Source organism: Pithys albifrons, chromosome 4 (genome assembly GCF_047495875.1).
Source record: "Pithys albifrons albifrons isolate INPA30051 chromosome 4, PitAlb_v1, whole genome shotgun sequence".
Classification (NCBI taxonomy): Eukaryota; Metazoa; Chordata; class Aves; order Passeriformes; family Thamnophilidae; genus Pithys; species Pithys albifrons.
In genome coordinates, this window is record NC_092461.1 from 81,479,152 (window position 1) to 81,493,962 (window position 14,811).

Below are 14,811 nucleotides of genomic sequence, written 5' to 3' on the forward strand. Positions count from 1 at the left end.
TTTATCTATTGTGTGTTACCTATGCTTGTTTTTTGGTTTTGGTTTTTTTTTTACTTTTTCTCTTTGATTTGATGCTTCTTTAATTCAAGAAAACAGAAGTCATAAATTAGATAGAGGAGTAGAGCTGTATACACTGATCATAAAGGTGTAGACTTGGCACATTTCTGGTTTAGCAGAGTTTTGAATGAACACCATCTCTGCTGGCAGCAGTTATATGTATCACAGCTGGCTTACCAGGTTGCACCTCTTAGCACTGATGCTGAATTTGGATCGTTTCCAGGACAGCTGCCATAACATGAGATGACATACGTGTTTGCAGTGTGGTGGAGTCAAACGGAATTGAAGAACAAATTAGTACTGCCATTTTGTGTAACTGTTAAATTGTCTAAGGTATATGTATTTGCAATACTTGTATGCTTTTTAATTCATATCAAATTATACACAAATTTTATCGTGGGAAAATAAAAGACAATTTTTCTAAATGCAATGTAAGATAATTACACAACATCTCATCTTTTAATTACTATCGCCTGACAAGTAATCAAGTGACCTTAACTGTAGCTGTTATTCTGCATATAATATGCAGATCTTTTCAAAACCCAGATTTAAAGATTAATCCTTGCAAGATTTAATCCCTGCAACAATCCTGTGAGGCACATACATGAGCAAATTGCAGTCTAGAAGTTAGGCGATACAGAAATCAGTGTTAAACTAGAACTTCAGCATTCTTATTTGTCACATGCCTGCTTGCATCTGCTGTTTAGGGGAGCTGTGGAGGAATTGAAATTGTGACCTCTCTTGCAGAATAATCCACTTGTTTCTCTCCAAAGTGGGTGTAGTCCCAGGACATTTTTCTTCCCTTTTCTATGTGTCTGCCTGACCTCTGCAGCTGAACTTTGGGATTCTGCTGGCTGTGCAGCCTCTTCAAGGCTCTGCAACAAAGTCCACATATTTTAGGGGTTGTGTGCATCATAAATATTGGATTGTGGGAAGGAAGAGAAAAATCAATATCCCTTTTCTTCATTTAGCAGCTTTTTTACAACTGACCGCAAAGATCCAGGCATATTTGCACAAACATCTGAGCATAATGAGGTTTAAAACTCATGATTTGGAGAAATTTGCATCAGCAGTGTGGACTCTGGGGCACTTTGTTGTCAGTTATCCTTTTTTGTTTGGGGCATGTCAATGTGTAGCTAATGTGTCATGTGGGAGAGGACAAAGAGGCTTCAATGAAGTCTGAAATTTCAGTTAATCTGTCTGTGGTGATACACTCACAGATAGCAAACCAACAATAAGAACATAAGGAAACAGAAATTGTGAAATTAAAAAATTGCCAGAAGAGCTGAAAACACCACCCTGCATCTAATATGGGAGCAGCCATATGACTGTATACTACCAAGCTAGTATCCTAAGAAACACCTCAGAACTGCAGAGTTTTCTACATTAAGGTTATTGTCTTTTCATTTTAAAAAGGTTGAAATAACCAAGAAAGAATATAAAAGCTAGCAATAATGTTAAAAACTGTAACCCCTTAGGTGACGTTATTGCACTGCACTGTTGTACCCAGAATATTGTTTCTGAAAAGGACTGGTTGGGTTTTAGGTTCTGTCTTCATGATCACAATTTTACATTAAAAGGCTTTTGAACCTAAAGGTTTGAATAGAAACATTCAGGCTACAAAAGCCTGTATTCATTTCCATTATTTATTAAAATCCAGCCAAAAGGAAAATACTGCTTCTGAAGATTATTCCTGCATTAGACCCCATGTAGTTTCTGCTGTGAAATATACCCAGAAGTGTCGTTCTGTGCCAGGCATGTGTTAATGCAACAGCAGTGGCGGGGGCATTGCTCCCTCCATGCAGCGTGCAGGGATGCCGGGCATTGCTTCTAATCTCCAATGGTTTTGATATTAAAAACGTATTATTCTTAGGAAAAGCAGAGTCCCTTGGCATCTATAAGGAATACTATTTTCAGAAAAAATTAGCAGGAAGAACATTTGGAGGAGGAGTTCAGAGGAAAGCTTGTGAAAGCTGCTTTTTAAAATATGTAGTGGAACTACAGTCACCTGATAGCCTGTAGTATTTTCAGCAGACTATTTGCAGACAGTAATTCAAAGTTTTAAAAGTCTCTTCCATTCCCTTGGTTCTTACCCTGGGCTCAGCTCTTCAGCATTGCCTAGGAAGCATCATTCCCTCACAGGTTTATTGTGTGGCTGAATATTTAAGCCTGGAGTATCAATGAATATATGCAGCATTCCTTGTGAGAGCTGAACAGTCTTACATGTGAGTTTGTGGAGAGGCTTGCAGTTTAAATTCACACAATATGAAAAGCCACATAGAAGTTAGAGGGCAGAGGAAAGAAAGAAGCACCTAAAGAGAAGAAAAGCAGGGCCAGAGGAGAGCGTGTCATTCAGAGGAGCTGTGTGAAATCTGACAAGTGTGCATAAATATTCGGCCTGTCCATAATAGGGCTGTGATTCTGCAATTCATGCTGAAGTGAGGTCAGTGGGATGCCCTGCATGAAGAATAATGAACCAATCACATCAATACATGCAGCACAACTTTGGAACATGAATAGCTGTGAACGCTACAGATTCACTTTGCTCTGTTGAAATAAAAATGGTTATTGAATTTTGGTTGTGGTTTAAGATTTTTAAATTTTATTTAGATATTATTGTTCTTTTATTTGGGGGTAGAAATATTTATATTTTCTTGTGTCAGTAGTAGCTGAATGGAGTTCAAGAAGTTTTATTTTTAAAGAGAATCCTGCTGAATCATTTGGAAGGAAGGTAGAGCCTATTTAGTTTATCTTGCAGTGTCTGCAAGGCACTGGTGGAATCATAGCAACAAGTGATACTGAGTGTACATAATGCTGTACAGAGTCCAGTGGCAGAAAGTGAGAGTGAAAAAAGGTAACAATTTTCTTTAAGCCTCAGTGAGAATCAATCATTTGCTATTCCTAAAGTATAAGTAGTTTTATTATCTGAAAAACTAGAGGAGATTTCAGATGAGTATAAGCCTCCTAAAAAGAATGATAATTTATGACCCTTAGAATTTAAGATTGCAACAAGATTTCAGTTTAGTTTTTGGTGTAAGGGTAGACTATTTTGCGTAAACCTCCCATTTTAATGTTGATAGTTAATGAAATGAATATGCAAAATTTGAAGAGGATTCATCTGAATGAGTTTTGGTTCCAAGTCATTAACAATAATTATCTCAATTAGAGTTTTATTTTGCTTAATTCTAGATCTACTTTTGATTCAAGTTTCTTTGTATCCTTCTCGGGCACAAACTGCTTTCTTCATTTTTCCCATGTAGTTGAAAACACCTTAGAAATTCATACTCCAGTTATATGCAAAACAAGGAGAAAATTACAAAGTCAGATTAGGAAATTGGGTGTCATTCAAGGCATTTGGGGTGGCTTTTTCTGTATGGACACAAGTGAACCAATAAGCACGAAGACATTTGTGTAAAGGAGAGGGAAAGCGCTGTGTGTCTGGCTGCAGCAATGCTGCCTAGTGGTGAAATACTACTGAAAGCTGCTTGTTCATGTGTACGTGCACATCTGTGTGAGAGAGCAATGAGCATGTGGGGTGAAGTTTTCTAAGTTTCACTAAGATCCATTTCCTTCTTTTTGTTGTTGTTGGGTTTTTTTAATATAACTTCATGTCTCTTTAGTGAATTTGCAGATGTGCAAGTGTTGAACAGTCACTATTTTTCATGCGATTTATGTGCGCTGCACACTTTTCCCTGATTTATTGCCTACCTTTTTTTTTTATTTTTCAAAGAAGTGCTGTGGATCTCTAAGGCCTTTCACTCCTTGCTCACTTGGCCTTTCACTCCTTGCTTACGCATCCCAGTAAGTGAAGTCTGATGTCCCCATCATGCACTGTGTGTGGTAACTTGTGCCAGAAATACATCAGGATGTGCTCTAAAAAAACAGTCTCAGTATACCCCTGTGAAGCAATTTTGGTTATAAGAACAAGATCACTGCACCTTCTGCTCCTTCTGCTTTGCATTTAGAGGCAAAACACTGCAAAAGATGGGGGAGAATCAATGTCTGGAGAGGGAGACCTGCGCTTTTCCATGCTTTAGAGATTTACTCAGAGAAAAAGTCGGTGCTTCTCCATTTCTGTTTATCTCAGAGCTCCTTTCAGGGCTCTTGAGAGCCTGGCAAGGTAGGGCAGTGAGGAAAGGGAAAGTAGGTGTTGGAAGTGATGCTTTGGTTGAGATGAGCTTGTAATTGTCTGTGATTTTATTTGCTCTCCCCTTCCCAATGTTTTAGGTGTCAAGACTGCGAGGATCTTAAAAAACATCTTGCAAAGGTATCTGGGGACTTCAGGTTTCTCAAAAAAGCAGAAAATCACCACAGTGAGATTTCTAAGAACAGAATATCATTGCATATTTTATTGAGATCTTCCATAAAAATTATGATCACATGAAATTTATGCTGCTAATGAGCAGGTACTTTGGAAGATCCATTCCATAAGCAGTTATATTCTCCTTATTTCTTGGTCAGTGAGCAGATCATGTACCCAGGTAGTGACCTCAGCACACCTGCTTTAAGGCCACCAGGAATTCAAATTATGCAGTTCTTTAGCTGTGGAAATCCTGAAAGCAGCTATTTGTGCCCTTGAAGCACTGACCCTGCAGTGTCCTTTGAGATGGAGTGGGCCCTCAGCTAAGAAAAAGCTCACCTTTGAGGAGATGCTTTTTGCAGGTGGCCGAGGACACAGAAAAAAAGAGTGAGCAGCGAATTAAGTGGTAAGAGGGAAACAGTTTTTGTGTGTTAATTAGGAAAATGAAAAGTGCATGAACTTTCTCATTGTAATAGTTTCTGTCATCTGAGAAATAATGATCTAAAAAAATTGTCGGTCTCTGCCAGTCCTTCCTCAGGGCTGCCATTATTCACTCTAATGCATACATATTCTTCATATTCATTAATCTTCTGCACCCAGGCTGGGATAAACTCTACTGTGCTATTTGTTGCCATGTTTCAGTTCAAAAGCTCTTCCACTGATGTAGCCCAGACGTTTCCATTTTGTTATTCCTGGGAGACTAACAACTCTTTGTGAATCCTTGCCTTGACCAGTAGTAGAGAAAGAATATTTAGGTAGCTGGCTTCAGGTTTTTCATTTTTCTCTACCTTTTTTGGTTTGCTTTGCTAGTCAGAGAAAAGAGGTGAAGGTTTATCCTGTCCCTTACCAAATCTGCACTTGCTTTTTCTTCAGGCTTTGCAGAATAATCCTAGATTTGTAGGATCACAGAATATCAAGAGTTGGGAGGAACCCACAAGGATCATTGAATCCAACCTTAGCCCTGCACAGGATCATCACCAGGAGTCACACCATGCGCCTGAGAGTATCATCCAAATGCTTCTTAAACTCTGTCAGACCCGGAAAAAAAATAAAAAAAGGAAAAATGGGGGAATGGGAGGTGGGAAAACAAAAAAAACCAGGGAAAACTGGGGAGAAAAAGATGTTTTCCCTGTCAGACTTGATATGGCTTCAGGATGTGACCTGATCACATCGTTTCATCAGGCACCTTGCTGCCTTACTTAGAATCACAACAGACCAGTAATCATGGATTAATGACCAATAGATAACTCTCGGCAGCAACCCCTGAATGATGTCCAGTCTCCTAAAAACTTCCATTTCAGTGGAGACAGTGAGAGCCTACACTGCCTGAGGCCTTAGACCAAACACTGATGTTATTGCAAATGTGAGATTTTTTTTTTTAGCATTAAAAAAGGTGGAGATCAGTATAACTTTTGCACAGAATTATATTCTGCTCTGGTATCTGGTATTTAGCTATTTGTATATGGTTAAATCCCTGTACCTCACATGCTGATTTATAGCAAAAAATAAGTGTCTGCTTTACATTTTGGTCAAGAAGTATAATAAAAGGATATTCCCCTGATTATTTTTTCAGCCTACAGTCCTGCTCCAAGTAGGAGCAAGCCATTGCTGCTTTTCTCTTCCTGAATGCTTTGCAAAGCTTTCCACTTATGAAGAGGTTCTCAGGAATAGGGAATTCAAATACAAAGCACAAGAGGATGTTTCTGCTCTGATGTACTTTGGCATGAGAAGTATACAGATTAGAAGGTCTTTGGAGTTACTAAAGGACTTTCCGGAAGCTGATTCCCAAATCATCTCCAGAAAGCTCTTTACCTAGGCATCAACAAACTGCAAGCTCAACAAACGCATCCATAGGCTCTTCTCATGTGTTTTGGTGCGTGGTTACAACTAAGGACACACAAACTGGCATGATCTTTTAGGGACTTGGAAAGTCAACGGTGCTGCTCACCTTTTTCATACTTTATTCTATATTTGGTATTGGATGTTCAGCAACACAATCCTGACAGCTAGAGTGGGATTTTAACTCTTCATCAATGAACTGTATATATTCTCAGCAAAATGTACATTTAACAGAAGGTATATAAAATAATAAAAGGCATAAAAATAACTTTTCTCTGCATTTTTGTTAGTGTTTAAAGTGCTGTGGTACCACTTGGGCTTGTCATATGGCTTTCTAAGCACATCTTTTGAAGTCATATCCAGCATGTAGAGTTTTTCATTTGATATTTACTGAAATATCTTTGTAGACTGGTTTTGCTAAGGAAATGCGGATTTTGAAATTGTATTCTCTCCTAACAATTTCTTTTGCCTTCTCGTCATTTCCACCTGCATTTTGGCTCATAGGTAGCCTAGCACTTTTCTCCCATGAGGGCAATTCTTGCTTCACAGAATATATGGGGAGAGTGGATGGACATTGCACAGACATGTTTGCAGGAGCTCTGTCCCCTTCTTGTCACATGTGCCTGCCCTGGTTTCACTGTTTCTTAATTACAGTTGCTACACCCTGGCTTGAAATTAATTTCTAAAATTGATGGTCTTCTTCATTGTAGCAGAACTAATTTTATTCATGCTTGAACTGTGACTCCTATGGCTTGCTGAATATGGATGTCTTGGGAGTGACCCATTGCTTGACACAAAATTGTTGTGTGCATTGAATGATGTATAGGAAAGTGTGTCACATGAAGCAGCTATCTGACATTCAAAAATGCCACCAGCTACCAAACTGTGAATTTCCTGTCTTTTTGCTCTACTTTTATAAACCCCTTTTTCAGGTTGCAGTGCCCTTAAAATTGTGAAATAATAGATAGGCAACCAAGGATTACAGTGCTATCTGGGACATGTTCATTGGGGATCATTGCAGTTGGCCTTTAATCTCTCTGCTTCTTTAGAATTTTATTTAATACTTTATAGAAACAGCAAGTTGCTCTAATCCAGGGGAGATTGAATATGTTTGTACTTGTTGTTGTGCTCAAGGAAAAATTTTCTTTCCAAAACCAATGTGAAGAACAATGCTGTGACTGTTGATCTGTTAGTGCAGAAAGCACAGATGTTGCATGATTCTGAATATCTTTCTCCACAAAAAGACTTCCAAAAATGTTCTTCTTTCCAGATGCTGTGAGATTTTCTCCTTACATTTATACTTTGATCACTACAGAGCTTTCAGAGCTGTTTTCTCCCTCTCTCGGTTCTGTAAATGGTTACAGTAACCTCCTGACCTAGTATGGGCTTGGGACTTGGCTCAGCTCCCTTCCTTTCCTTTACCAGACCTGTCCAAATCATCTTTAACTCTGTTTTGCCCCATCACTTTTAAATTCTCCAGTTTGTTCCTCCAGTGCTCTGAAAGCTCTCCTGATAATGGGACTGCCAGCTATTTAGAATTATCGGACTCTACTTCTGCAGCCGGACAGCAGGTGTCCATTCCCTGTGCCTATACTGCCTTCTTAATCTTCTTTTGGAAAAAAACCTCAATATTTATACCTGTAATATATTGTCTCCGCCACAGGAAATGCCAGGCTGAGTGTGCAGTGATAAGCAATAAATGCTCTCAGGTTGTCTTCCTTTGGGAATGCAAATTCCTAATCTCTTCTCTGAGCACTACCTGGCTTGCAATCCCCATTCTGTAAAGCCAGCCTTAGCTGGCTCCTCCCCAGAGAGGCCTATGACATGACAGTAGGGTGTTTGCTGCAGTTCCTCAGAAAAGATTGGTTTAAAGGTATATTTTCATGGAGAAAAGGAGGGAAGGGCAATTGACCTCTTTTCAGGGAGTTTGGGTGATTCAGTTGATGCCAAGCAGTGCAAGATGGATGGTGAATGGCAGCACAGGTATGTTGGGGGCTGCTTTCTCTAGCAGTTGTCAAGTTTACTCAGAATGCTGCAATAAGAGTCACAATAAGAGAAAAAAACAGACCTAAAAAAGTTGTACAAGTTGTTTTGTCTTCTCAGGGAGTTTTTCAACCCATTTTGCCCAGAGAGGCTGAAAAGCCTGCAGGCACTGCTGGGTGCAGGGCTGGGCTCCTGCCCTCCCAGAGAGGGACACTGTTTCTCTTTCAGCGCGCTGAAGTGTTTCCTGTGCTATGAGCGCCAGGTGTATGTCATTCCATAGGGTTTTGTGGCCCAGGATGAGGACTATTCCCTCTGGCAAATTGTTTCAGGACAGGTCTGCTTCTGTGCGTACATAGTGCCCAGCAAATTTTTCACAGACTGTCTGCTATGATATGACATTAACATGGTAATTAGAGGGCTCAGGCGGTGTCAGCGCAGCACATACCACTGGGATTAAACCCAACTCTTCAACAAGCTCTTTCCCAAAGGGATGCAGGCTGACATGGCTCCCAGCCTGTTTGCAGGGAGCAGGAGAGAGCTGGGGCTTAATAACTGTGGCTAGCTGATGTAGAGGAATTTGAGGTGCTGCTGCTGCCTCCTGCACTGGTAGGGAGTAGGGGGAGGGTGGTTCCAGCCACAGTTACCATGGGCATTACAGGCGTAATATGGTGGGGGACGGAGCAGCACACGCCTGGCAGCAGCCCCTGGCAGGATTGCGAGGGATGTGGTGGCAGTGGTTTGCTCCTCAGACACAGGGTCTGAGAGCGAGGTGGTGCCTGGACAGAGGGTTAGCACATGTGCCTATGTTGTGGGGTTAAGGAATGGGCACAGAGTGTGGAACTCATATTTAATAGCTGCTCAAATGGAAAAGCGACAAGCTTGTAGGGATGTGTTTGCTGCCGGCAGTATCACAGTATTGGTGTAGCAGGGGGTGGAAGAAGCAGTGTTGTCTGCAATGATCTACCTGGCTTCTTCCTGGTTTTCCTCACCTAAAATAGGGCCTCTCCCCCTAAAAAAGAGGAAAGTCTGGTCTCAGTGTGTTATAATTTTCTTTATGTATTGTGACCAATGTGTTGTAATTTGGTTATATTATGTCTTAAAAAATGACACAAATGGGGACATTTAAAATATATTCTGGTGGATTTAAGAAGTCATTAAGAAAAGTGAGCAGAAGAACTCTATAAGACAGCGACGCATGTTAGTGGTCAGGATCTCAGCTCTCTGTTACAGGATTTAATTTATTATATTGATAGCAATTATTACTTCACTGGGCTATATCCTTTACTAATTACTACTATAATTCCTAAGTAATTATTATATTAATAAGAATTATTATATTGGTTTCCAGTCCCCATGTCAGCTTGCACTGACCAAATATTGAGTGAAATGCTGTGCTGTAAGCTGAACACAGAGCCAGCCCAGCTGTCTCCCATCCTCCCAAGAGCTGCTGTTTAACCTTCCAGGGCTTCAGACAGCAGGTGCAACCCTGCTGCTTCCCTCCTGGCAGCAGGGTCCCAGACCTGTCACACCACATTATTTGTAAACAACAAGCCAGCTAATATCACCACAGTGGTATCGGTCCACATGCAAAGGGCATCAGGAAGCCACACGAGACAGACAGTGCTGTGTGTTCATAGTAAGAGGCAAAAGAAAGAGTCTCCTCCAAAGCCTCTATTCATAAGCTTAGCACAATAGAGTAATGCAGTGTTAGGGATATTTAAGCTGGCGTTGAAAGCTAGTGTGCTTTGCTGCTTTTTTACTCAAGGGATAGCTTTTATCCTGAACTGTAATGCTTATGATATTTCAAGCATAGCTTGCTTTGCTAGGTCATGTGAATGATGAATATCACAGTTTTTAAAGGTTTCTAGTAAATGAAACGCACAGGGAAGTGAATGGAGATATAGATCACTTGCGTCAAGCCCAGCTTTATCAGGGCTTGGTGAGATATCTTTTTCAAGGGCCTACAGCAATTGAAAAGCAATTAGAATGTCATTGTATTTTCCAGTTCCATTAACCATCCCATTGATAGATAGAAGAGTTCACAAAGAGAAAGCTGCCACTGTACTTTCATTGCACAGCCATTGCAATACAGAAGCATGGGATGGCAGCAAAGCAAAACTTCAGCTGAAGAGTTGGGAGTTAGAGACGCTTGAAGCCTTAAGAAAGAATGGAAAGCCACTCTGTCCTGCCTAAAAAAGGATGTTGCCACAGAAAGCTGCAGTGTGATAGCCAAAATCTGCCCCTCATAAAGAAACAGGTCCTGGTCACATTCTTTCAGTGTTCATTTTTAGGAGGGTTTATTCATCAGTGATTTAAGAGTGCCAGAGCTCTGCACAAAATGTTTTTTTCTTTGTCTACCGGACTGGACATGGAAGGATAGTTCTGAAGCAGTAAGATGAAGGGGAATCATGCACCACTCCGGTATCAGGATCTGGCAAGTCCGAAGCTGTAAGTTGAGAGGGAAACTGCCTGCAGTGGCCAGCAGAGCTGCATTTGTGTGGAGGGAGTTTGCTGGAGAAGGAGCATGGAGATCCCTAGCTTTTTTCATCCCCTGCCACAATCTTCCTAGGCAGTCCTGCACAGTGAATGTAACACACTTGCAGTGGTGCAGTTAACAAACACTGGTTTACATCACCTGGGGATAAATCCCCCTTCTGACCATCTGTTAACAAGAGGATCTGGTTTTCTTCCGACTCACATAGATGCCAAGCAGAATTACCTGCATTTAAATCACCGGTGTTTCTTTGAGAGTAACCACTATGAAAGAGTTGGTCCATTGGCAAGATTTTCCAATAAGTCACATTTTATGGGGCAGAGATTAAGTTTCTCTGGATGTTTTGTTCATTTGTGAACGTGAGAGGGCTCAACAGCTAGCAAGAATTATTATGAAATGCCAGTGTGCAACTTTGACGCTGTTGGGCGTGCACTTACTAGTAATCTGCAAGCAGGCTGCTTCACCTGCTGCTGGATTTAGAGCAAGTGGATTTGCTCACTTGTGTATATTTTTTTGAAAGTGCTGTCAGATTCTTCACGGGCTGTATTTTCTAATGAATGCAAATGAAAATTGTGATTATCCATTTCAAAGCAATCCGTAGCAAGCCATCATTGGCACGGAACATTATTTATACAGCTCATAAGCCACGGTGATACTTGTGTATCATTCCTAACACGTCACAGTGACAGAAATTGCCTTCAGGGCTGGACTTCCCAAGCCAGCCTCTCCGTTTTTGAGTTACAGATATTGTCACTTCAGTGACTGACTAGTTGATTTTGCAGGTTCAGTTTAATGTGCATGTGATAGCAAGCCCACGCCTGCCTGCAGATACCAGATTGTGCCCAAAGTTACTTGCTCCTCAACAGCAGTGAATAGTGACACGCTGGCAGCTCTTAAGGCCTCTTGCTTTCTCATTTTCAAAGTCCTTCTCTACTGATGCTTGTTCACAGAGCAATTCTCATCCTACTCAGCACTTGCTTCAGCACGAAAACTTGGGGCCTATCATGTGTTTGCTTGTAGGATTGCTAGTAACTCAAACTTTATTTCCATGTTCTGCTCAATCTCTAGTTTCAGTGCATGGACTCCTGCTTGCTGTTCCCCACATGAGTGGTCTCACTTTCTCTGCCCAGTTCACAGGACTCTTCTTTCCTGTTAAAAACGGAATTCACTAAAAGACACAAATTACCTCTTTCTGGCCATGCTAGTTTCCTAGGAAAAGTGAAAATAATTGTGTTTCTTCCTGCTTTTAATACTGTAGTTGGCTGCATCCCATAATCTTTGGGGAAATTTAACTTTTAAAACACTGGGCCCCCATATATGATCTCTCCTTGTTAGCCAAGAGGTAGAGGTAGAAAATGTCTGGCAAATAACCACTTCCCTAAGAGACTGTGTTAACCAAAGGACTAAAAATATCTTGTTTAACCATCACTGAAAGACGTTTTGGCAGATGGCCAACTCTGGTTGATCGCTTGAGTATAAAAAGTAGTATAGAAACATTCCTTATAGCATTAATTCCTATCAGCTTTTGATGCCAATCTCCTATACATCAAAGAGAAATGCTCATTTATTGGACCGTTTTACATTTTAAGTAATTTAAGCTTGTAGTGCGTTCCACCTACTTCTTTTTGCAGCAGCAACCTCTGGCCTTAGTCCAGATAAAACACCAGCTGTATTGGTTGGTGTTTCATACACACATGCAGCCTAGTCCCACAGTGGTGAAATGGAGATTTTGCCTTGCTTTCATATTGGACTTAGGGCATTTGCGCCAGGCAGTCCCTTGTTGCCATGTTTGTGTTTCTAGTCCTCCACTAACACATGGGAGGGAAGTTTCTCCCTGTAATCCACTGATAGTCCCCAGAGGTAAATATTCCATTCTTTTTCTTACACCATTCTTGTTCATACACCTAGGATAGACTCAGCCTAAGGTTGAGTCTCTGCCTTATGAAAGTACAAAGCAGTCTCTCACTTGAGCACTGATCACAAGGTTGTTCTTACAGAAATCCAAACAGGACAGTGTGAAAATGCTTAAAGCAAGGTCTCATCTAGGGCAACACGTTACAGACTTGTTAGTCTGGATCTGTGAAATCTGTTGTTTCAGTGAGGAGTGAAGCTTAGTTTCCAAAGTCAGATAACTACTTATCTATTTCTCAGCCATGTCACCTACCTAAATTTTAATTCCCTTCTCCTTATTTTCCAATTATTATCCTGCACAACAGACTAAATGCCTTTTTACTTTCTCTTCCTCACCCTAGCCCATGTGTTTATATCCCTTAGCTTCTCAAGTTGGATGTGTCTAAATGTAATCTTTTGCCTATAGGTAAGAGCAAGAAGTTTTTAGCATTTGTCACACAGTTTTTCATTTCTGTCGTGATTAGCACAATTGTACATGGAGTTCTCTACAGAAATGGGTAGACTCATCCCTGACTCTAAGGACTTACAAATTAAATGCAGTATCCAAGCAACCCCTGTCTCGCTCAAGCTGCTCTCGCTTGAAGTCACAAGAAGTGAGTGTGAGGACCAAGGTTATGCCTCATATATCTTCAGCCATAGCCACCCATCTTGCACGCCAGGACATGATGCTACTGACTGGTAATTGGTTTCAGTTGCGTAACAGGTTTTCATATGATGATTTTAGTATTTAGAGTCTTTTTTTATTAAACTGTTTCACTATCCAGAAAAAGACATTTCTCTTACTCAGCTCCAGCAGTTATAGGAAATCACTGGATTAAAGTAGAGAGCAGATTAGCAAAAATAAACTGTAGTATGTCTTGGGCATATGGTGCTGTGTATGAATGGGTTTTAACTACTTAACTGTGTGTAACAAAGAGCAGAAGGAGAGATCTGTCTTAGTGTGCAATAATTATAATATACAGTAGCTGCATAGCTTAACAGTAAGAAGTCACAAAGCCAGGGAAAGCTTTTGGTTAGGATTTGCATGGGATGTGAGCCCTGGTCCCTAAACTCACATCGTGTTTTCTGCCAGCTGATGATTGGGCACGAGGCTGGGCTTAGCTAATTAACAGGATGCCTCTCCCTCCTTTCGCTTCCTCTTCACTGGCCTCATGTTTTGCAGTGCTCAATTGATGTGGGTTACAGAAACTGGGATTTAGCCCATGGGATGTGGGAGTGGGCGCTGGTCAGGGGACACTGCTCCATCCCATGGGCCAGATGGCAGGCATATTGTAGGCAACCCCTGACAGCCCAGCCTTCACCTCAACTGGAAATTGTTGCCCCCCCAGAGCAAATATAAACAGAAGTAGTAAATAAAAGAGGCCAGAATATCAGGATGATTGCTGGGGAGTATCAGGCTTCAGGCTTTGGGCACAGACAGAGCAATACATCTGGCTTTGAATTCAAATGACTCCACAGTTTCTAGCTTCCCACTTTTTTTTTGCCTAATACCTATTGATCCCTTTTGATATCTCAACCTGGTAAGTGTCAAATTTATGCCTTTTCTAAACAGACCCAGCTCACACTGGTTTGAACAAATGTCATGAGACACAAGTCAGTGCAAACACTGATAACGTCCTGATGGTGTTCAACCTCTCACTTCTCAGGAAAACTGACCTTTTCCATTTGGGAGGTGAGAGGTTTCTGAAAATGAAGCAGTGGTGATGACATAATTTCTCTGTTTTAAAAAACTGGCTTACAAAGGGATATAAAGCCAATAAAATCTGATTTATAAATTCAGAAATACCCAGGGAATTACCTGATCTTTTTCTGGGTTCCTCAGTAGGTTTGCTAGCACAGATTAACCAATTCCGTTATGTGACATAGTGTAAACATGTACGTCCTTGCCTATTTTTTGAGAGGGTTGCTTTCCCCTGAGGTTTCCACAATGTGTTTCACATCCACTGCTAGGAAGATTCTTGGACTTCTGCCCTGGATTAATCAAACATGAATCATTGCCCCATGCAAAAATAAAGTTTTGCCAAAAATTGGGGTGGTCCATAGAAAAAAAGGGAGGGGTGGGGAGTGTCCCCACTCTGTGAAATTTTAACTAATTTTATTCCTGTTTTGGTGGGAAATTTTGTACATTGGAAAATTCACTGACAAGGACCTGATCATCTTGGGTTTTTTAACAATTACTATGAAAATGAAATCCTCAGCTGCTCGGGAAAACATTCTTTCTTTCTCC

General features: G+C 40.9%; 1 protein-coding gene across 12 annotated transcripts in view; it reads left to right on the top strand.

The window, feature by feature from the left end:
* Positions 1 to 14,811, top strand: part of MTCL1 (microtubule crosslinking factor 1) — a 120,960-nt gene that overhangs the window by 54,858 nt on the left and 51,291 nt on the right. The gene's annotated exons all lie outside the window — the stretch shown is intronic.